We start from the raw sequence: 23,340 nt of genomic DNA on the forward strand, positions 1-23,340 counted from the left end.
ACACACACACACACACACACACACACACACACTTTACTGAGTCATTTAATGTTGCTCATATGTACATGTGGTTAGCATTGACCACTTGGGATTGGTTAAACTATCAGGGAGCTTGTCCCTGGAGAAAACTCATTCTCTTTCTTTCAGCAGCCATTGATTGCCTGTAGCTCTCTATACAGGGGTGGAGCCTTAAGAGATTTCCCGCATCACGCTGGCTGCCATGTCAGCTGGTGTTATTATGCAGGTCTGGTATAGGAGAACCACACTGTCGAGACTTCCTGGTACAACTTCCCTTGTCGTGTCTAGACACTACCTAACTGCCCTGGTACTCTGGCTGTTACAATTTTCCATCCCTCTTCCTAGATCTTCTGTAAGCCTTAGGAGTAGGGATTGCATTGCTGTGGTATCAGTTGGAACTGGGAACCCAGGGTCTGTTCTCTGCATTTTGACCACTTGTGGTGTTCTGTAATGGTCTCCATCTGCTACAAAAAGAAGCTTCTTGATGAAGGATAAGAGCTACAGTTCCTGTAGGTATAAAGGATAGGTATTTAGAATATAGTTAGAATTATGTTGGTTAAAGAAAATAGCAGTAGTAGGTTCTTTTCTAGGGTTCATGATAATTCCAGCCAGAGGTAACACCAGGCACGAACTCTTTCCAGTTGAGCAGATCTTAAGTTAGGCAGCTACTGGTTACCCCAAGATAAAGGTCACACCATTACACCAGTGGTGATTTCTTGCCAGGCCAGTCATTGTTGTGGTGGATATGTTTACAGCTGGGCAGGACAACGGATTGTTTTTCTCCTTTGGCAGTTTGCACGGCACTTCCCAGTGCTATGAAAGCTAGGGGAAGTGGGAGTGAGTTTTTAGTGATTAAAAAAAAGAAGGAGAGATCCCTATCTTTAAAAAAAATGTGGAAGGTTGTCTTCTGATTCCATTTGCATGCATGTGCGCACACGCATACACACAGAGTGAAAATGAAGATGACCAAACTATACAAGGTGAAAGGTCAAAGAATTTGACCATGTTGAAACAGTGAAAGTAACTTGGAAAATAGGGGTGAACATATGTACCTCTTTGGAACAGGTTACTCCAAGATTACTGATGACATTTTGAGGCAGTTGGCTAAACTAAAGGCTTGGTAACATGCCTCTGAATGTGCTACAGAGAAGTAATGGCTTCCCAAGGAAACTAACTCCTCGTTGCCAAGGATGTCTAAATTGACCCGGTCCTAGTGTGCTTAGCTCAGGGCCACAGGGAGCCCTGCATCTGCTTTGCTACTTCCTTGTCTTTTCTCATGGTTGTGGGGTTCAGCTGTAGGTGGTGCTTGCATTTTTCCTTGACTTACCTTTACGGCTTGGGCCTTTTAGGTTGCTGTTCACGTGAGCAAGGTTTTTACTATCATAACACATAATCATCTTTGTCCACAGAGTCACCTTCCCACCTCACCCCATCTCTCAGTGGTGGCAAAGCTCTCTTTGAGGGTTAAGACCTGTGTGTCCTAGAACCATGGCCAGTGGAGATGGAGGAGTCACCTGTAAACTCTTGTTTGGGGACAAGAGGGAGGTGAAGATAAAAGATAAGAATTGACTGCTTTAAGAAGACAGTATGGCAGGCATGGTAGCACTAGCTATCATCTTTATTCCCAGCCTGTGGGAAGCAGAAACAGGGTAATCTCTGCGAGTTCAAGCTCAACCTGGACTACACAGAGCGTTCCAGGACAGCTAGGGCTGTATAGCAAGACTCTTGTCTCAAAACGAAACAAGGACAGCAACAACAAAACCCAGGATGGTTTGGGCAGAGCTAGAACCCAAGCCAGGCTGACCATCTCCCTACTAATAATTTTACCATGCCAAGCATGTGATTGGTGGGCTCTTGCAAGGAATTGGAAACCTCCCTGGTACAGCTCAGCTCAGCTCAGCTCAGCTCAGCTCAGCTCAGCTGTGGTTTGTGGCTGTGCTCAATTAGGTGACAGCTCAGTCAGTAAAACCTTAGCCTTGCAAGTATGAGGACCTGAGTTCAGTCCCCAGAACTCAGTTAAAACACACGCTGGACATGGTGTAAACTTATAATTCTAGTGCCAAGGTGATGGAAAACAGTGGATTCTAAACACTTGGTGGCTGTTATCAGTGAGCTCCAGGCCAGTGAGAGACCCTCTCTCAGACAGAAAGTTGGACAGTGCCTCTGAAACAGCACTCAAGGTTGTCCTCTGACTTTGGTATACATGCATGCACATACACCTCTCCACATACAGATGCAATGCACAAGAACACACACATACACACACACACAGTCATATACACATACACACAAGCAAACGTGCACAGGCAGGCACACACAAACACACACACACACACACTGTATAAATCAATGCACATCAATATATGCATGGTATATTGCATGGTACAACCCAACAGTGTAGGCCATAGTGTCCTTACCCAGGTTGGATAGGTTCTTTTTAGAAGTTTTCAGGAATTAGTAATTTGATGGCATTAGCTGTATATTCCTTAATCCCCAGCAGAGTGGGCACTGACTGATGCTTCTGGAAACACACACAGCTGTTCATGTGACCCTTGCTCTTCCCACCTCCTCCCAGGACTGTGTGCCTTCTAAGGTGAAAGTCCAGAGGATGATCTGATGATGCAGCCTGCCCTGTCATCTGGAAAGGATTCACATGGTTGCTAAGTGTTCCTCTCTGGGTGCAAACCACAGCTGTGGTTTGAGGCGATCTGTGTTCAATTATGGCAAAATGTTAAATTAGCTGAAAGACAATTTTTCTGGTCACTTGAATTTGCCTTTTAGACTTCATTAATCATTCAATAATTAAATCACTCGTGTTAACCCATTCTAGCCAGCCTTTGAATGCTAAGCTTTCTGTCATCTGTTAGACTTTTTCTGCACAATTAGCTTGGGGCCATGGTCTGGGAGCTAGCAACTTTAGACTATTTCTCAGTTCAAGCCCTGAGTGGTTGGAAATCTGCTCCAGGCATGGCTTACCAGGAATCACATCAACTCTCTTTCTGCTTCCATGGATAATGATTTACTAAATCTTATTTTCAACCTATGAAAATCTTTCTTATAAAATAAAGACATGTTCAAAGTAAAGTGAACCAAGTATCATTCTGAAGAACCTTCCATCTCATTCTGAGTTCACTTATATTTTATGGACAGTTAGTACTATCTTAAATTTTATTACATATTCTAGATAATATTGTTTTTGAGTGACAGATATTTTAATGTTCTTCTGTCTTCACCCTGGCCTCTGTTGAGAGTTGGTAGAAGAGGAGTGGATGATGTTGGGAGTTTATTTCTAAGTCTTTGGACAACCACCTATTCTAAGCAAGTGGTTGTGAGGAGGCTTAAATGTTAGTAGATAAATGTCTTAAACATTCATTTAAATGTTTGTCTAATTATTTATTTTGTTTAAAACTTATGTTGTTCTTTTTGAGAATGTCGAAATGAGTGCTATATTTACATCATTTCTACCCTACCCTCTTCCCCTTCAACCTTTCCTGTGTGCTGCCCATTTTCTCTCAAATTCCTACATAATGACACCAGGTGACATGACCATGTGGATAGAGGAAATCTCACAAGCTCCCCCCAAGAACAAGAGTTGGAGGTATCAATGACTGCTGAGAGAGGAGGAATCTACCTTTTCCTGGGACAAGCCCCCAGATAGGTTATCCATTCTCAAGTAGTCAGGCCTAAACACACACACACACACACACACACACACACACACACACACACACACACACACACACTCAATAATCAGCAGGTTGAATTTATATATGTGTATTTGTGTGTGTTGTATGTGTGTGATTAAAGAGTTTGTTTTATTTTTAAAAGAATACTCACCAATGGGCAGGGCAGGCCCACATGAAGTCCCTTAAGGAAGGCAAGTGCTCTTCCACAATGAAGCCAGGAGCTTTTGCCCCTGGGAGGTTTGTGAAATGAGAGTGTGATATTCCGTTTTCCGTCTTCTCGCTCCTCTAAATGATGACAAATTGCCTGGCTGTAAATTTGAAAGTCCCTAAATGGCATTTTTTATCAAAGCCTTTCTCACAAAATGCTTACTGGAAGAGATTTAGAAGTCTTGGGAGGCTGGGTGGCGGGAGCAAGCTGGGCTGATTACTATGCACCGTGACACAGTGCGTTATGCATTACGCACAGTGCATTATGCATAGTTCTTGCTCTTCTGCCTTTTAAACACTTGTTATGGATGATGAAACTAATTTAAATGGACAAACGGGTGCTCTCCCGCGCATTACCCCTGTGATGTCATATTCTTCCTCCAAGGAGCTTCGCGGCTGCCTCCCTTGGAAGCCTCCCAAACACATACATTTTAGTAAGACACTTTAATAATTAGCTTAGAGATCATTGTCAGTCAGGGGGAAATAACCTTTTATCATAGGTGCTTTGAAAGTGGCGCGTTCCAGGGAAGAAAGGAGCGATGCAATCTGCACTCACGCTGGCTGCTGGCTTCCCTCCTGGCGTTTGTGTGGAATAAAATACTACAAACGGGAAGGAGCATGAATAAGGAGAAGTGTGGGTGTAGAAGGGGAAGCCAGAGCTGTCAAATTGTTAAGACAAATGGGGCTTAGAGAATCCTAATTAAACCTGAAATTGCTTAGAAACAGGAAGTATGCATTCCTAATTGTTAGTACCATTTTTTTTTCTTAAGATCTAATTTACTCAATGTCTTTAAGTAAGGATAACCCATTATTTGGCTGTCCCAGATTTCAATCTTTAACCCATTGAGGAGGTGAAGAGAGTGGTTTCCTTTTTAAAAAAAGGATCCAAATATCACCTGCATCAGATAGAAAGTCAAAATGGAGCAGGCTCCAAGCTGCCTGTAGAATTCTGTTTTTAATCTTCTTCTTCTCTGTGGAATCTGGTTATATCCTAGGAAAAGCATAGTGGTCACATGCTCAGGAATATTAGTTGCACATTCAAAGCATGAACACCAGAACTCTTGAAATGAGAAAGAAAACAGGTTTGTTCTAAAGATATCTCTGCAGTGATCAGTAATAGTGGGTGAGGATTAGGTTTCCTGGGAAGAGATGGTCTCCGAAGAGGATGTGAATAGCTCTGTCCTCTCCTCTGTCATGGATATCATCAGCTCCCCTTCCTCCCTTTTCTTATTTGGGGACAGAGAGGACTTTCTGCCCCTTGAAGTCTCCAATTCTTCATTACAAGACTCAGAATGATGCAGGATAGATCACTGACTTTCCTTTGAACCCCTGTCCAACCTTTACACCACACTGCCTTCCAAAAGCACAGTGATTTCCATTATTTTAAAAAGTCATATTAAACATAGACCCTCCCCTTAAGTCCAACTTTTATTTCTGTGTGTTCTGATGTTGTTTCCATGGCAGACTGAAGAGAGTTACAGAATAGCACTATTCTGTTCATGTTTTTGACTTTGGGGTCTTAGGAGACCCTGGCCATCCTGCCTTACTCTGGTAATGGATCACAGGTGGTTCTGATCGACCAAACTCTTTCTAAATGCTAGACTCTGCTTTGAGATGTCTTCCTGTATGTGTTGAATATGTGTTGCTCTGACATAATAAATCTGATATAAATAAAGCCATTTGGCCTATGGCAAGGCAGCTTAGAGGCAGGCAGGAAATCCAAACAGATAGAGAGGAAGAGAAAGGAGAGGCAAGGAGATGCTGCTAGCCGCCGTCAGGAGAAGCAAGATGTAAAGGTACTGATAAGCCACCAGCCATGTGGCAAAGTATAGGTTTATAGAAATGTGTTAATTTAAGATATAAGAGCTAGCTAGCAAGAGGCCTGCCATAGACCATACTTTGTAAGTAATATAAGCCTCTGTGTGTTTAATTGGGTTCAAGCGGCTGCAGGACCAGGTGGGACACAGGAAAACTTCAGCTCCAAGACCTCATGCTAAGATATCTGATTCTTAGTTCTGATTGTCACAGAAAGCCACTCTGCATCACAGAAGGTCAAAGGATTGCCCAGGGTCACAGAAGCAAACCCAAATCAACATTGGGATGTTACCAACTCAAGTCCCCATTGTCTCTGCCTCATGAAGTGATTATGAAGAAGTACAATGATCATAAAACAGTGAAAATACCCTGAGAAAAGGGAAATCACAGGTGCTGTCATGCCGTTACTACTACTTTTTCAAGACCTTTTTTTGGAAAGCAGGCCTAATCATAGCTGTTTCAGGAGATCCTAGGCATGTATTGATGCACTTGTCTTCTAGTTTCCTGGTAGAATAGACAGTTTCCTGTCTTCTAGTTTCCTGCTAGATTTACCCAGGGTGATTTACCCACCTTTGTTCCTGCACATGGGGCAGGCTCTGTATCTTCCAAGCAGCCTGCCTTGGAAGCCCTATCTATGTCTGCCCAGGTTGTAGCTACAAGAAGAATGGGCCTTCTGGTGAAATGGATGAACTTGATGTTGGGAGAAGATAGCCTTGCCTATGGTGATCTGTCCATTAGCTTTCATTCTGAAATAATCACCGGAGGACTGGCCCCTTGTGTTCTACATTCACTGAGGTTGGAGCACTTGCAAAGCCAAAAAGAAATAAAATGGTGGCATCCTAAAGGTGAGATTTGGCAGGGAAGAGCGTCTACATTCCCAGCTGCCCTGCCCTTTAGCACTGTAGCTTTTGAGTACTAGCCTTCTGATGTAGATCAAAAAAGTCTAGAAAATTCTACCTGTGGCCCTTGTCAACTGTGCATTTTTATTTATATTTGAACCCCCACTTTCAAGCAATACTGCAATTGCTTCTTATGTCACTTTTTTAGCAACATGAATATGCAACCAGTTGCTCTTTCCAATGTTTTTCTTCATTAAGTTGGAGGTCAATCAGTGTGGGGTTCCTGTCATTGCATTCTCTGATCTCCTTCCCATGACAGAAGGCATCTTGGTGATGATGGGTAGTCCAGGTGTTTTGATTCCTCCTCGTGTAGGGTGTGATCCACACCTGTCACATGCACTCATAATCAGCTCAGTTTACTGTTCTGTTATATCCCTTCTCTCTGTCTTGCCTTCATTAGCATTCAGTAAAGTCTTTTCATATCAACCACTCATTTAACATTCGGTGTTGCTATTCAGACTTCACATGGACCAGAAAGGTAGACCTTTCTCACTCACACCAGTCCATGTCTTCGCATGAACTTTGAAAAACACTCTTACATCTAAAAGAGAGAAAGCAATATTTCTTTTCTCATGTCATTTCTTTTCTGGGGAGATTTCAACACTACCCAGTTTGGGCTTTTCTCTCCTATGCTAAGACTTTGGGCTTCTTCATGAATTGTTCTTATCATTTTGATGACAACACAGTAAGTAATCCTGTGAGAATTTTAGCCTCAGGCTAAATGTTGGAAAAATGCTTTGAAAGTCTTACAAAAAGAGCCCTGGGAAGTATCACCAGCTGGGGAAACAGTGTGGTACTGTGTTGGGTGGGGGGAGGGAATCAGGTGGATTAGTCTTCCCCTTGCTGGCTGGCACACATGCAGCTGCTCTTTTGCATGCTCCAGTTGCATTTCTCATGGCTGTGTGCTTTTTCTGTTCATGCCTCTGCTCTCTGCTTCTTCTCAGACATTAGTGGCCACTTGGCTGCAGCAGTGAGTTTCAGTGGTGCCTGTGAGTGCTGAACATTTTCCAGGGACTAAAAAATTCCCTGATTGGATCTGCCATTAGAGATCTCTGTGTCTCTAATGGCTGCAGTTTGAGTTACACAAATTCTCTAGTTCAACCACAGTCTTTAGACCTCAGAGACATGGGTTCAAATTCAACTATCTGCTGTGGGTGACAATCCTCTGAGCCAATGAACCTTCATCTTCAGTCATTCAGCAGCACCCTCTTGCAAAAGGATCATCCCAGCTGGGTTTTAAAATGTTAGAATTCCTTAAAGGCCATCTCCAGGGTCTCCCCAGTCTTCTCACCAATGGCCAGGATGAAATGGAACCTGCACAACTCACTGTTGCCATCTTTCTTTCTAGCTGCAGACCTGGCATATGTCTAGTCATATGTCATGTCTACTCAGAACTCTCAATATCAGTTCCAAAGAGGGCAGTCCTGACTCTGTAACAGAGAAGGAGAATACCATGAAGGATGGGGTGATACTTATTCACAAATATCCAAATATATCACTGGAAGGGAAGAGTTTGTCACAGTGCCCTGGTGTGACTGTGATTGCTATGATAGAGGGCCTGTGGTCAGGGATCAGAGGCCAGTGCAAGCATCTCTCATATAAGGTGTTGAGCTGAAGACATGAAAGCCAAACACTTTGTGGATGCTGAGTTGAGGTGGACTATAAGGTTAGAGGCTAGGCCAGATGGTCCTAGTGGGGAGAGAGAGAGAGAGAGAGAGAGAGAGAGAGAGAGAGAGAGAGAGAGAGAGAGAGAGAGAGAGAGATTGAGAGAGATTGAGAGATTGATTTCCAGGATAGGGACAACTGATTACTAATGCTATCTAAATTCAGATATGCCTGGTGCAAAAGTCTACCCAAACCTCTGACATTGTGGTTCACCAAACTATTCAATAGATTCAGGGTCACTCATGCTAAGGGACACATCCTGTGAATGCATTTTTTGGGTATGTCATGCCTTTGTTTTCAATGAACCTCTAAGAAAAAGCAACTCAGGTACCGAGGTTTCCCTGACTCTTCTCCCTGTAGATGAATACACTGTCTAAATGGACATTTCCATGTCTTGACCAACTGGTACCAAATAACCAAATCAGAGGCTGAATATAAATTATAAATGCTCAGCCAATAGCTCAGGCTTATTACTAACTAGCTCTTACATTTTAAGTTAACCCATATTTCTATGTATGTTTTGTCACATGGTGGTACCTTTATTAGCATGGCATGTTAATCTCCTGCTCCTTCTGCATCTGGCTGTTGATACTGATACCACCCTTCTCTTTCTCTTTCCCATCATCCTTAGTTTGGTTGCCTTGCCTATGCTTTCTATCTGGCTACTGGCCAATCAGCATTTTATTAAACCAAATTTGAGTGAAAAATCTTTACAGTGTACAAGAGGATTATTCTACAGCAACACTGTGCATTCCATGCACAGTTGGAGGGTGGAACATACTAGGTGCTTAGGAACTTCTGATAGATCAAGGGCAAGTTTCTCACAGCATGGGGGCTGTGTTGGCTAATGATGCCCAAAGAAGAGATGGGTTAAAATGCAAAGCCCCTTCTCTGCCTTCTCTGTCACAAGAGCACCCATGTGGGCTGTCAGAAATTCAGGGGAACCTGCAGCCTCTGCCATTGCAGAGTGCCTAACCCACTGTTCTTTTCCAGTGACAGTCCTCTGGCCCAAAGTCAGCCAGCAATACTACACATCATGCTGATGGGTTTTCCCCTCAAAGACTCACACGATATGAACTTAGCTGAACAATCTGCCTCTCTCCAGCCTGCACCACTGCTCTTTGCCAAGATGGTGTATTTATGAATCCCTTGCAAGGATAATTTGATGTCCTGAATATAACGTCCATTTTCCCCTCACCATCAGAGTTCAATTCAATAAATTATCATTGAATGATCACCATAGGCAAAGACTTTGCTATGATTGTAACAAGAAAGACTATGTCAGTTGACAAAGTCTGGGAGGGGACACAGGTAACACACTGAAAGCCTATAGTGTGAAGCAGGAAAGGTCAGCACTGGGCAATTAGAAGCCTCAGTTTATCAGACACTTATTCGTTACTTAGTTTTGTTTTTGTAATTTTATCATCTCCACCGAGGTATGCTTTTCACAGAATGTCATTCACTTGTTTAAGTCAAGCAGTTCACCAATTCTTCATTTGATTTATACTGTGTGTATATGCATGTGTATGTGTGTAATTCACTAATTCTTAGCTGGTTTACAGTGTTGCAAGTCTGTCAGTGAGACCTAGTCCTAGAGTCACCCCAAATACCTAGTGTACATTTTCAGTCTCTCCCCATCCCTGATCCCAGCACTCAGCCTTCTCTTCTCCTTTCTGATGTATTGATCAGGTCTTTCTGTAAATGTCATAGAAATGGATTCATGTATGTGGATTCTGCTGTCCCTGTCTTCTCTCACTAGCACAGTATCCTTAAGGCTTACTGTGCAGAAATCATCTGTGCTAACTTCCTTTTACTTATCAAATAGAATTCCATCATGTGATGTGTGACATTCTGGTTATTCATTAGGTAGTTGACTGACATTTGGATTGTTTATAATCTTGACTGCTATGTATAATTTTGCTATGAAAATTCATATGTAAGGTTTAATCTACACATACCCCTTCATTTCTCTTAGGTAGGAACATATGAGGTGAGATGCTTGCTGGGTTGAATGATGAACTATTGTGTAGCTTTTAAAGAAATGGTGAAAGTATTTCCAGAATGAGTGCTCCACTTTACATGCCACCATCAGGATTTGAGGCCCTGGTTTCTTCATATCTTTGTCAGTATTATATTGATGATCTTATTTTTGTAGGCATTTTAGTGAGAATGAAGTCACATGGTATTTTAAATCTGGGAATAACTTTGGCACCTGCTTATTATTCTTCCTCTTTGAAATGTGGCTGAGTTATGTGAGGCACCCTAACATTCTAGGAAATCAGAGCTTGTAGATGTGGCCTGACTCAGAGGGTGGGGCATGGTTTTATCTGAAGAAGCAACAGGATCAAGGCTTATTCAAGAATAGTCAAACTAACATTTTCAAAGTTGGTTGTAGGAGAAAATGTAGGCATGACCTGGCGGCCAGCCTACTTGACACACTGCACTTCTAAGTAAGAAGCATGGGACTCCATGCTCCCAAAGTGGCAACACTGAATTCTGAAGTAGTGTGAGTAGTGGGTAGCTGGCCTGCAGATGAGCATACATTCTCCACCTCCTTTAATGTGCTGCTTCTGCATAGAGACCCTGATGGTGTGAGTGCTCACTGTCCAAGCTGAGGAAATGTAGCAACTGCAGTCCATAGGTTTCCACTATATAAGTGGTTGCTTATGTGCAAGAATGCAAGAAAGCAGATACTGTTGCCTGAAACCGTCTCTGGAGTGGTTCATGTCTGCACCCTTTACCAACCCATGGGTATGGTTGCCTTGTAGAGGGACGCCATGGCAACAACAGCAGGTGGTATGATGGTGGTAGAAGTGGTGTGACACTGGAGAGGGTGCAGAATTCATCTCTGAGAGGAGGAGGAGGAGGCCGGGCCCAGGATGAAGCTTCAGTATCCCAGGAGGTCACATTCCACAAGGCATAGAGTAGCAGTGGGCTTATGCTGTGGAAGAATCCAACCCCCTGAGCAGTCCTGAAATGTTAACCTTTTGGGAAGGGAAAGTGTATTTCTGGATGTATGCAGGATAGTTGTATCAGGTAGGATTGATTATTGCTTTATTATTATATTTGTTTGAAATTATACATGGCTTAAAAAGAAGAGGAAAAGACAGGTGTGCTGTGGTTTCACGTTGGCAAAGGGTGGACCTGTGATGGTCAGTCTTGATTTTCAGCTTGATTAGATTGAGAGATACTTAGGAGATTGGTAGAACATCCACAGCCATTTCCAGAAGTGATTAGACCACAAAGCCTTGTCTCTAATGGACAGTTAAATCTGCTGATGGAGTCAAACCTCAGGTGGACTAATAAGAGGTCATTGGAACTGTGAAGGTGTGCCTGGTTGGAGGAAGTAGGGCAGTGGAGTGTGTCTTGTCTTTGATGGGCTACTTGGCTGCCAAGAGTCGATGGCTCTGTGAGTCCATACTCTTTCTGCTATGATGGGCTGAAGCTATGAGCCAAACTAGGTCATGTTTTCCTTTAAACTGCTTCAAGCATTCTGTCACAGCAACAGTGACCTGATTAACATAGGCGGTTTCTGTGTGCTCTATCATCTGTGCGATTCTATAGCAGTATCTTTAGTGATTTTTTAACCTCACAAAACACTCTGAGGCTTAACACAAACATGCCCATCTTTACAGACAGTGAGCCTAGAGGAGAGAACAGGATGGGAGGATTGGTGTGGAGAGCAGACAATACCATGAGTATTGTGGGAAAACACAGCATCTCACGAGTAATCAGACCCCTGTGCCATGGGCCTTTCCTATGTGATCAGGCGTTGTATATTCAATAACAGAGCTGAATCACTTCCGCTGACTGCCTTCATCACCCTTCCTGGGGGTTTCCTAAGGTCTAGTGTACTCACGTGGCAGAGAGCAATCCTAATCCTGTTGCTCCCTTTTTGGAGATGAGAGCAGGTAAGATGCAGAACCATCATTCTGGTTTGTACAGCAAAAGTGAGCGATCACATCTGCATCCACCGTATGGCAGATGTTCTGTAACTGCTCTTCAAAAGGGTGAGTTGTCAGCTTTGCAGCACCTTTGGAAGGCTGGGGAAGGAGGGAGAGAGGCTTAAAAATGAGAATTCTTTTTTCTAGAAATTGAATTAGCTTACCTTTAATGTAGCTCTCCCAAAGAAATAGTGATTTCATGTCAATCTAAAATACCAGCAATAATAATAATAATAAAAAAATTCTCCCAACCAAGCTGTTGCTCCAACAAGACCCCTGTCACCTGGGCCTCACTGTCTGGCTGTTGGGTGCGGTCAACAGGATGATGCCACCATGTTCTAACCTCATCAGGAGTGGAAATGGGGAGCCTACAACATGTGATACGTCCAGGTTCTTAAGACAGCAACATTGTTCTAGGTTATTCATTACGCTAGACATGCTCAATCATGAGGATCCTTAGAAGAGGAAGTCCAGACTCCAGGACAGCAGGGAATGTAATGGTAGAAAAACAATTCAGATGCTGTAAGGAATGGATCACAAACGAAGGAATACAGAAAACCCTTAGAAGCAGGAAAAGGCATGGTCATGGGTTTTTGCCTAGACCCTGGTTGGAGTCCTGCTTGCTTCCCTCTGCATTCAGCGCCATGAAACTGACTGTAGATGTCTGACCTCCAGAAATGGGAGAGAATGAACATGGGTTGTTTCAAGCATTAAATTTGTTAGAGCCTTAAAGGGAAACTGATGCTGCAATATAATTTACTTTAAGGTTTTTTCTTGCATTTCTTTGGTCAGTTATCTGGATGAATTTCTGTTTTTATCACCCTTCACAGAGACGTAATGAAAGGAATAAACTTGATTGTGTATTAGCTCTCATTTCTGCTGATTGACAGTTACAGACTCAAAACTAATGAGAAATGACACAATCTAAAGACCCAGAAATCTGGACTTTTAACTTGATTACCCTAGAACTCAAGAGAACCACAGAACATAGGTTCTGAAATAAGGCAAATGAATTTTTTGTTTTAATCCAACATTTTTCCTTACAGATGTGTCTTATTGTCTTTTGCCTCCAAGTATGGTTGCTGAGCAAGAATATCTGTCGATGTATGACCAAACAGTCATGTTCTTGAACATAAAATATCTCAAAGGCTTATCCTGTATTTTTATAGGATTGGGAATGGAGTTTCCCCAAATTCATGTAAACTCTTAAGTTTAAGCTGTTAATTTAGTATTAAATCTGTTTTGGGACTTTTTTCTGAATAAAAAACCCAGTGTATTCTGAATATTTGAAGGTTATAAACTATTTGAAATATACAAGCCAGAGAGAGAGAGAGAGAGAGAGAGAGAGAGAGAGAGAGAGAGAGAGAGAGAGAGAAGAAAAGAAAGAAATAGAAAATACTTGCAGATTTTAAGATATTAGACTCTGAAAACACTGATATTTTTCTTTTGTGAGATATTTAAAATTGGTATTTCTTAATTTCTCTTTCCCTTCTGATTGTTTTTATTCCCAGACAGGGGTTCTAGCCCAGGCTGCCCCCAAATCCCTGTATAGCAGAAGAAGACCTTCACCTTCTGATGGATCTCTTGCTCCTCCCCTTCTCTTCCTCCTCCTTCTGTTCTTCTTCCCCTGTCTCCTCTTCCACCTTTCTTTTCCTCCTCCCCTTCTTCTCCCTTCCCCTTCTCTCTCCTTTCTCCCTCCTTTTTCTTCTCTTTCCCTTCTTCCTCACCCTTTTTGTATATTAGTTATTTTCTTGAACAGATGTGTTCAAACTTTGACAGCTCTCATCTGCCTTTGGATGTGGATGTGAGTTTTTGATATGTGAATTTCATTAAATTTACATAATCTGAACTGTCTGGCTTTTCATTTGGGGATGTTCCTTTGGCCATTTTTTATTCTCCATTCTTTGAAGATTCATTTCTCCCATATTGGTGGCATGCCACCAGATCCAAAGCGCCTTCTCATTGATATGAAATATCCGTATTCTTCTCTGTGGTGGGTAGGGCTACTTCTAATCCTCTACCCACCACTTAAATTATTCCATTTTAAGAAGTTTTATACTTAACAGAGTTTTCCCTATATATCCTCCTGTTTGGTAGTTTATTGGGTAACCTCATCCTTACATAGATCTGCAGATCTAAGATGAGTCTAAACAACTTTTTGTTTGTTTGTTTTTTGAGACAGGGTTTCTCTGTGTAGTTTTGATGCTTGTCCTGGATATTCACTCTGTAGATCAGGCTGGCCTCGAACTCACAGAGATCCGCCTGCCTCTGCCTCCCAAGTGCTGGGGCTAAAGGCGTGCACCACCACCACCCAGCTCTAAACAACTTTTATAGACAGTCTTATGTTTACCTATATACACTCCTACAATATCAGTTAGATTTCTAAGAAAAGTAACTTGCATCTCATGATTGATTTTCCCCAAATGGTATTGATCAAATACTTCATATATGGTCTCCCACCCCCACACTTTAGTGATGCACCAATAGTTAATAACTTACCCAATTAGACAAATAAAATCAGATGGGCTGTTATATTAAAATTTGAGGACTTTAGAGGAAAAAAAATGTACATACAAGATTTCTTTCTGACAAGACAGGAGAAAACTCAAACCTGAGTAAGCCTTGGGATTCTGGAATTTCCACATTCAGCTCTTTCTCTGTTCATGTTCCAAGCAATTGCATACAAGCAATCCCATTCAAATGCTTCTAGTGGCTGCACTCAGAAACACTGATAATGAATTCTACATAACAAGCACCCTCCTTCCCCCGGCTGTTTGCATTTAAAGTCTACATTTTGCAGTAATTTTGATGACTTCATTTCGAAGTGGTTCTTAACAGACATTTTGGAAAAGTCTCATGTCATGATTTTATTCATAAACCAGCCTGTCAAAAGCCTTCATGCTCGCTGAGGAAAGCATGGCTCAGAGGCACAGGGATCTCTCTAACTGCTTCTTCTGCCATCTTGAACCACCAGCACTCATTTCTTTTATTTCTTGGGTGTTCCAGATCACTGGGCTGAGTGTCAGGAGTGAGCAGAGAAGTGTCCATGTCTTTGGGCTCCTAGCTCAGTGCCCCTTGGGGTGTTTATTGTTATGGCTACAGGTCCATTTTACTCCTACAAATGATAAAGAACCAATGACAGGACCCTGGTATAGGCAAGAGGACAGGTGCACAGGTGATCCCTTCTCCACATTATAACAGTCCCTAGAGAAGACTGACAGGCTCAGGCCTGAGGTAAGAAGCTGGGTTGTGAAGAGAGCTGCAAAGCCAACATGGGGTATGAGCTGCCCCATCAGAGGCACCTGCTGGTGACTGAAGCAAATGTTACCATGTTGTAAAGCCATGTGTGGTGAGGAAATGAGTGTGTTGCCTCCCCCAGCTGCACATTGGACTCAGACAAGGATGGGCTTCCCATTTCCATTTCATGACTCTTTGCCATCGCCAACCCCAGAAGCATGCTTTAAGGCAGTGTAGAAGGCAGCACTTAATAGACTTTGGAATGAACGTGCTTTCCAGACTTAGCTAAAATGCAGATTCTGAAATGGGGGTTGAGTCTGCAATTCCAACCAGATGCCAAGAGTTTCATGTACTGTTGTTGGGCCCTGGATCACACAGTAAGGGGCAACACTGATTCCAGGATGGAGAGAGTGGAGCCCAAACTGAGTAGACCTGTAGCCCCTTCTAAAAATGGGGCATGCTATTAATAAGGCAGAGATGTGGCATGAGTCCTTGTTCTTGCTTCTATGATTAGGTGTTGTGTTGAACTGACCAAGGCCATTGTTTCTGCAAGGCAACAGAGATTTAGTCTGTATTCCCAGCCATTGGTCAGGGAACATCATATGACTAAACCTGACGTCAGCAGGAAAATCAAGGAGAGCTCTCTAAAGGTGGGGATCCCAGTCCATACAGGTGAGAGAGGAAAGAGATGAGGAAGAAACATTATTTGCCTTAGTAGTTCAGTGTGTGTGTGTGTGTGTGTGTGTGTGTGTGTGTGTGTGTGTGTGTGTGTCGGGGGGAGGGCTCTTTAAGAAACATTTTAGTTAGCATGCAAGGTATTAAATATCATTATGAAATTTTTAACAAAGCAAGTTCTAGTAGATTCCCCTTCCTTCTCTCCTGCATCCCCTGACACCCTACTCTCTCCTTGTACCCTCCCCTTCCCTGAAGTTTCTTTTCATTTTTTATGCTCATGTATTTTTATGAATCCTGTCTTTCCTTGTCACTCATCTTACCTTTACCCTTCCTTAGTCTCCTTTCTAGTCTCAGTCTCTCTCTCTCTCTCTCTCTCTCTCTCTCTCTCTCTCTCTCTCTCTCTCTCTCTCTCTCACACACACACACACACACACACACACACACACCCCTATACTTTACAGCTGGAATCCACATGTCACAGAGAACTTGTGGTTTCTGTCTGTGTTTGGGTCACCTCAGTAAATGTTATACTGTTCAGATTCATCCATTTTCCTGCAAATTTCTTTTCATGGGGTTGTTTTGGAGATTGGATGAGCTAAAAATAGAAGACACGGAGTACCCAACAGGTAGAGCAAGCTCAGTAAGTCACTGTCATCATCATTTATACTGTTTTTGTCGTTATACCTAACCCTGACCCTCATGGCACAGTTTCTGCACCTCACTCTGTAACTGTTGTGATCTGTGAAACATACTGAAGGCGTTTGACCCTGCCGAATATTTTCGTCAGTTCTGGATAGCAGGAATGTACACCAGCAACTGTTTCCAAATCTCTTCATGCTGTGGCGTCCTCTTCTCAGACGTTCTAGTCACTGAGATTTTTAGCTGAAGTTCCAGATCACTTGCCGTCTTAGTCCTTTCTCCATGTTTCCTCATGAGGCCTTCTCTGATCACCTCTATTGACATTTATTGAGTACCCAGCATATGACAGATATTGAATGAGAAACAAAGTTGTATTTAAACTACCCACTGATGAATGGAGGAATAGCAATGTCTGTTGTATATGAGTATCCATTCATTGCTAATTGATGAATGTTGGTAGAAAAGTGTGCTGGATAGTTTTATGTCAAATTGACATAGCTAGAGTCACTGGAATGGAGGGAACCTCACTTGAGAAAAAATGCCTCCATATGATCTGGCTGCAGGGCATCTTCTTAATTAGTGATTAGCACTGTGGGTGGTGTTGCTTTGGGCTGGTGGTCCTGGGTTCTCTAAGAAAGCAGGCAGGGCAAACCACGAGGAGCAAGCCAGTAAACAGCATTTCTCCATGGCCTCTGCAACAGCTCCTGCCTCCACGTTCCTTCCGTGTTTGAGTTCCTGCCCTCACTGCTTTTGATGACCAACTGTTACATGGAACTGTGAGTGAAAGAAACCCTTTCCTCCTCAAGCTGCTTTTGGTTATGGTGTTTCATCACAGCCACAGTAACCCTAACTAAGACGAAAAGGGAGTGAAGATAGGACATGCCCTGAGTGAAGGGAAGCCTAGGAAGCTGAAGCATATCCTAGGAGATAACTGGGCTCATATCAGGACAAGTATATATAACCTTTGGAAATATATATAATATGTATCTTTGGATATATAATATGTAATATCATATATAATCTTTGGAAAAGATTACAGGCTTAGTATGTGCATGTGTAGGAGGTCAGAATGGATGGCATTTGGGCCTTTGGTAAAGTGAATTAATTATAGGAATGTGAACCAGGGCATGCTGGAGTGAATGGAATGTGGCTATCTGAGTTTGCAGGAGAGTGAGGTATCCAATGGATGCAAAGCTCTGAAAATGATCAAGGTGTCGTAACAAGAAAGAACATAGATGGGAGGAATGTAAGGAAGGAGGTGGCCGTGTTTGTGATCAGAGGCAGAAGATTTGTTGATGATGAGGCATGAAAATATAGATATTGGGAAATGGTTCAGATAATCAACAAGGCAGCATAAAGGACAAAGAGTAGAGAAAGAACTGCTTAAGTGATACCTTAACAGTCTTAGTGGCCAAGATCAATAAAACAAATGACAGCACATGTGGTCGAGGATGAGGGGAAAGGCAAACACTTATTTATTGTTGGTGGGAGTGCAAAGTGTACAGTCACTGTGGGAATCAGTGTGGAGGTTCCTCAGGAAGCTGGGAATTGATGTACCTCAAGATCCAACTGTACCACTCTTGGGCATATACCCAAAGAACTCTACATCCTACTACAAAGACACTTGCTCAGTCATGTTCATTGCTGCTGGATTCATAATTCCCTGAACCAGCCTAAATGTCCATCAGCTGATGAATAGCCAATGGTAGTTTTACACAACATTATTACACTGTTAAGAAAAATGAAATTATGAAGTTTGTAAGAAAATGGATGGAGCTAGAAATAATCATCCTGAGTAAGGTAACCCAGACCCAGAAAAACAAACATTGCATGTTTCTTTTTATGTGGATGTTAGCCTTTAAACTTTAGACATATGTATTTCATTCAGAATACCCACATAAGTTCGATACCTAATTAGGGATCAGGGTAGGGTGGAGGAGAGGATCTTCCAAGGAAGGGGAATAGATAATAATGTTATAAAAGGAAAAGGGGAGACAATACTAGGAATATTAAATTTAGTAGGGAATGGGAGGGCAGTGTAAAGGAGGAAATATGGGGAAGGACAACTAACACATAAGACCTTTTGAAAAGCCATATGAAATTCTACTACTGTAGAAGATTCCTACAATGTATACATATAAGAAAGAAATATAAACAATTACCAAGCAATATTAATAATCCATATTGATAATAAAAAAAGTGGATAAAGTGGAGGATGTGCGGTCATTGCAAGTCCCAGGGTGAGAACTTTTCATGCATCTTATCAGGTGGCTGATTCTTCCCAGTTTGTCTATGCACAGGCATCACCTCCTCACTGTGCTCTTGATTTTGGAGCTGAGTGTTGTACAACAGAACTGATGCATTAAATTTAACTGATTTAAACTGATGCTGCCTTAGTCCCCAGAGACCAATGAAGCACAAGCCGGGTGGAAAGAAATCAGCCACTTCTATTGTTGCCTAATGATAGCAAAGACTTGGAAATCAAATGCAATGGGTTAGCCTCACTGTGCAGCAAGGAAGAAAGTGAATTAATTATAAATAAGATGGATAAATAATTTAAATATATCACTTGCTGCCTCTTTATTGCTCAACACTTGAAAAATTATTTCAATTAGAAACTTAAACTCAGTTTGATAGACGACGAAGAGCGTGCAACTTGAGATAAATTGAAAATCCCTCTGTGATATAAAAATTTGATTCTGCAGTATGAACTCTATTAAAAAGATATTAATAATCCCTAGGAAAAAGAGGCAGCACCAAGCAAGGTTAGCCTTTTCCCACAGAATATTGTTTACTTTAAAAGGAAAAAAAATCCACCTACTTGCTGTAGAGTTAATAAAAATAATCAAAGCCATAAAATACTAACTTTCAGCCCTATACCACAAAACTAATAAGTGCTTGAATTTTATCTTAAAATAATAAAATATGTGCTCCATAATTTTTTTCTATGCTTAGGTAGGCCTTTTTGTTGTCGTTGTTGACCTAATAAAAAGCAGGATCGTGATTTCTAATGTTCCACCTGCAGAGCAAAGGATTTATCTTGCTGAAACAGTACTGGGTGCAATTAAGGGCAGAGTTGTAAGGGTTGGTCAGGTTCCACACCTGATACTGCAACAACTATTCCTGGCTGTCAGATATGGATGCTTGATGAGCATGAACTTCAGAGTTCTTATCTCAGGGCTTCAGGTACCCACTGCTAACTGGGTATGTGCTGTTAGACCTACTTATCATCTGGCTCAGGAGCTAAGAGTTTGGTAAGTGTGCTAGTTTAACCCTGTAATGAAATACTTGAGATAAACAACTTAGAAGAAGAAAATGTTTATTTTGGTCTCACTTTCAGATTGGCTCATGCTCACCGGGTTGCTTTAGGCCTGTTGCAAGGCAGCATATTATAATGGGTGTGCATGCTGGGGTAAGCTGCTCACCTTATGATGGCCAGGAAACTGAGAGAGGCATAAAAGAACTAGGGTCCCAATATCTCCACAAGAACGTGTCTCTAGTTACCTCTTCCTCCCAGGAAATGTTACCACTTAACGTTTTCACTCACTTCTAGCAGCTCCAGGCTGGTAACCAAACCTTCAGTTTACAGGTCTTTAGGGGCAGGAGCATCTTATTGAGTAGTTAAGTAATTTGAATTTGTTTTGCTAATTAATTTCATGTAAACATCAATGATCTTATTTAGATCAGACTCCAGAAATTTATTCTTTCTGTTTCATACATGGAAAAAAAAAACCTTTTGAGATAAATATTCATCTGAAGGAACAAAATGTGTACTAAGAATCAGCCTCCTTGCACCCATACTGTAACAAATGTAATGCTCCTCACCCCTGGAAAGCAAGCTCAGCGTGGGTTATACCGTGAGCAAACACCAGCTGGTGACATGTCTGCCCAGCCTGTCTTCACTCTGCATTGAAAACCCATCCACAAGTCTACAAATGGGGCAGAGAGGACTGACTCTCAGCCTCTAGAAGTGCTTCCTGGTTCAGTAGCTCACTTGGCCGTTTATGTAGCCAGTATGTGGGGGCCCCACCCTTGAGGCCTCTGCAGCCCACTATTCTAATCTCAGCTACATCTTGAGGTTATAGGCGCCATGACTCCTGGTGGCCAAACTGTTTGTCTTCCCCAGCACATGTCCTTCTGTCTTTCCTTTCATAAACAGAAACTTGGTCCTATCAACTTCTCGTATTTAGGCTTTATCACCCAGTGTGACTATATTGGGGCATTACATGAAGATGTTAAGTGTGAGCCCTGTGCCGTTCTGTCTAATATCCTTGGAAGAGGCCAACATAGAGATAGAACGAAGGTAGAGAGGGGATGCAAGCTGTAAGCAGAGAAGTCGGTCAGCTGAACTAGACTTAATCTCAGACTTGGTGTGTAGAGTCATGTGAGATACGTTCTATTACATTGACCATTCAGGCTATGATCTTTGGTTATGGCAGCCTGAGTGTACTGAGAAAGTAACTCCACCTTGAAAATCACAGTGCCTGTCAGCCTTCCATGTTGGTCCACACTCACTGAGCTGAGAAAATGCCTGCAGAGCTAGGCTTGTGGCCTGGTCTCTGAGGTTGGGATTAAAACATTGTAAACAAGGACAGTCAAATTATTTATTTATCACTTTGCCAATTGTGCAGCCTCTTCTAAACAGAATGAGAGGATGTTTGACTGTATCCTGATTCGGAGAATCAAACCCGCACGTTCTGTGTTTTGACATTCCATTTGTGTATTCTTATAGCAATGACTAGTGTTATTTTGACTCCTGAGGGGCATGTTGTCAGACGTTAAACACTCTCTGTTTTCTTCTTTGATTTATAAAGGCTTCTTGGAAGATGGATATAAGTGTATTCTGTCCTCCATCCATCCCTGTGAACAATAGTAAAAGCTTTTGCTGCACCAGCCAATCATTGCAGACCATGTCTGCATGAAGCTTCCAGTGTATCCTAGGTAGAATAATGCCTGGGTGTGGGATATTTAGACACTGTATATCTCCTGGGAGATTTTATAATTTTTCACTTATTTGTGGTTCTCCATCTTTTATCATCCTTGTATCCTTAATGCTTTATTGTACCAGAGACAACATGTTTGCACATGTGTAAACACACAACACATGCTCATCTTCACACTGTGTCAGCCAGTGGTGGCACCCGCCTTTAATCCTAGCACTCTGGGAGGCAGAGGCAGGTGGATCTTTGTGAGTTCAAGGCCAGCCTGGTCTACAGAACAAGTTCCAGGACAGGCTCCAAAGCTAAATGGAGAAACCCTGTCTTGAAAACAAACAAACAAACAAACAAATAAAAAATTGTGTGCCAGTTAAATGTTCATTTAGAATTGTTTTAGATTTATTTACTTTATGTATATGGACATTCTAACTGTGTGTATGTATGTGTATGAAATATGTGCCTGGTGGCCACAGGGGTCAGAAGAGTGAGTTGTAGCCCCCTGGAATTGGGGTTATATAGGGGTCTAAGCCACCAAGTGGGTGCTAGAAATTGAACCTGGGCCTTCTGTAAGAGCAACAAGTGCTCTTTAAACCCTGAGTCAACTCTCCTACCCTTAAGTTCTCCTTTTATTATTATTTTTTAATTTAGAAAAGTCCAATTTAGAAGGAAAGAAGTCCAAATCTACTTGCTGCTTTCTTAGTAGATAAGATTCATTTTAGAGCCAGGCACACCTACTCAAGTGTGAGTGTTTCGGGGATGCTCAGAGGCGATGTGAGAGGAGCAGAGGGCATGGGTGATTCAGGTGCTGATTGGCTTGGCTGTTACTGGAATAGTCACAGCTTTCTAGGGAGCCAACACTAGCCTCAACATGGGAATGTGGCCAACAGCCAGGTGTAGGTTTTTTTTTTTTTTTCTAGTCTGTGCACTGTGATGGGCATTTACCTGTGGCTTCTTTTCCTACTGTTGAGAATCATTTAAAACAGATTTTTCTCAAGATGAAATTGAGGGAATGGTGAAGACTAATGACACATTCTGTTATGGTTGAGGCCTCAAATGTCCCCACAGGACATTTGTGTGTTTGAGCACTTGGTCCCCAGCTAGTGCTGCTGTCTTGGGAGGTTGTAGAAGGTTTGAGCCTGAGACCTCACTGGCAGAGGCGGGATACCGGGGGTGGTCCTTGGAAGCTGGAGCTTAGCCCTGGTCTGTTCTAGCTCTCTCTGCTTCCTGGTTGATAGTCATAATGTGAAGGATCTATAATATGCTTTGCCCTCCACAGACCCATCACACCATCCCCTCTGAACTTCTTTGTCACTGTTGAGACCATCAGCCAAAATAAAACCTTGTTCCTTTAAGTTGCTGCGTCTGGTGTTTTGTCATTGTGATGAACAAAGTTGCTAACACATCCTGATTCCTTTCACCCACATCTTATGTGGCCTGGAATTCCAATCCTCACATGCCTTGCTTCTGTCCAGAGTATACTTATAAATGCTGTGATCCCATAACTACTTGATTTCATGATCATTAACACAAGGAATCTTACGTTGTACTGAACTGCTTCTTGGTGCATAATGGGAACCTAATAAATATAGATAGAACAGATTAATTGAGGTAGGTGAAT

General features: G+C 42.2%; 1 protein-coding gene across 1 annotated transcript in view; it reads left to right on the forward strand.

Annotated features, from left to right (window-relative positions):
* Positions 1–23,340, forward strand: part of LOC114684187 (Down syndrome cell adhesion molecule homolog) — a 394,930-nt gene that overhangs the window by 21,030 nt on the left and 350,560 nt on the right. The window lies entirely within an intron of this gene.

Source organism: Peromyscus leucopus, chromosome 12 (genome assembly GCF_004664715.2).
Source record: "Peromyscus leucopus breed LL Stock chromosome 12, UCI_PerLeu_2.1, whole genome shotgun sequence".
Taxonomy (NCBI): Eukaryota; Metazoa; Chordata; class Mammalia; order Rodentia; family Cricetidae; genus Peromyscus; species Peromyscus leucopus.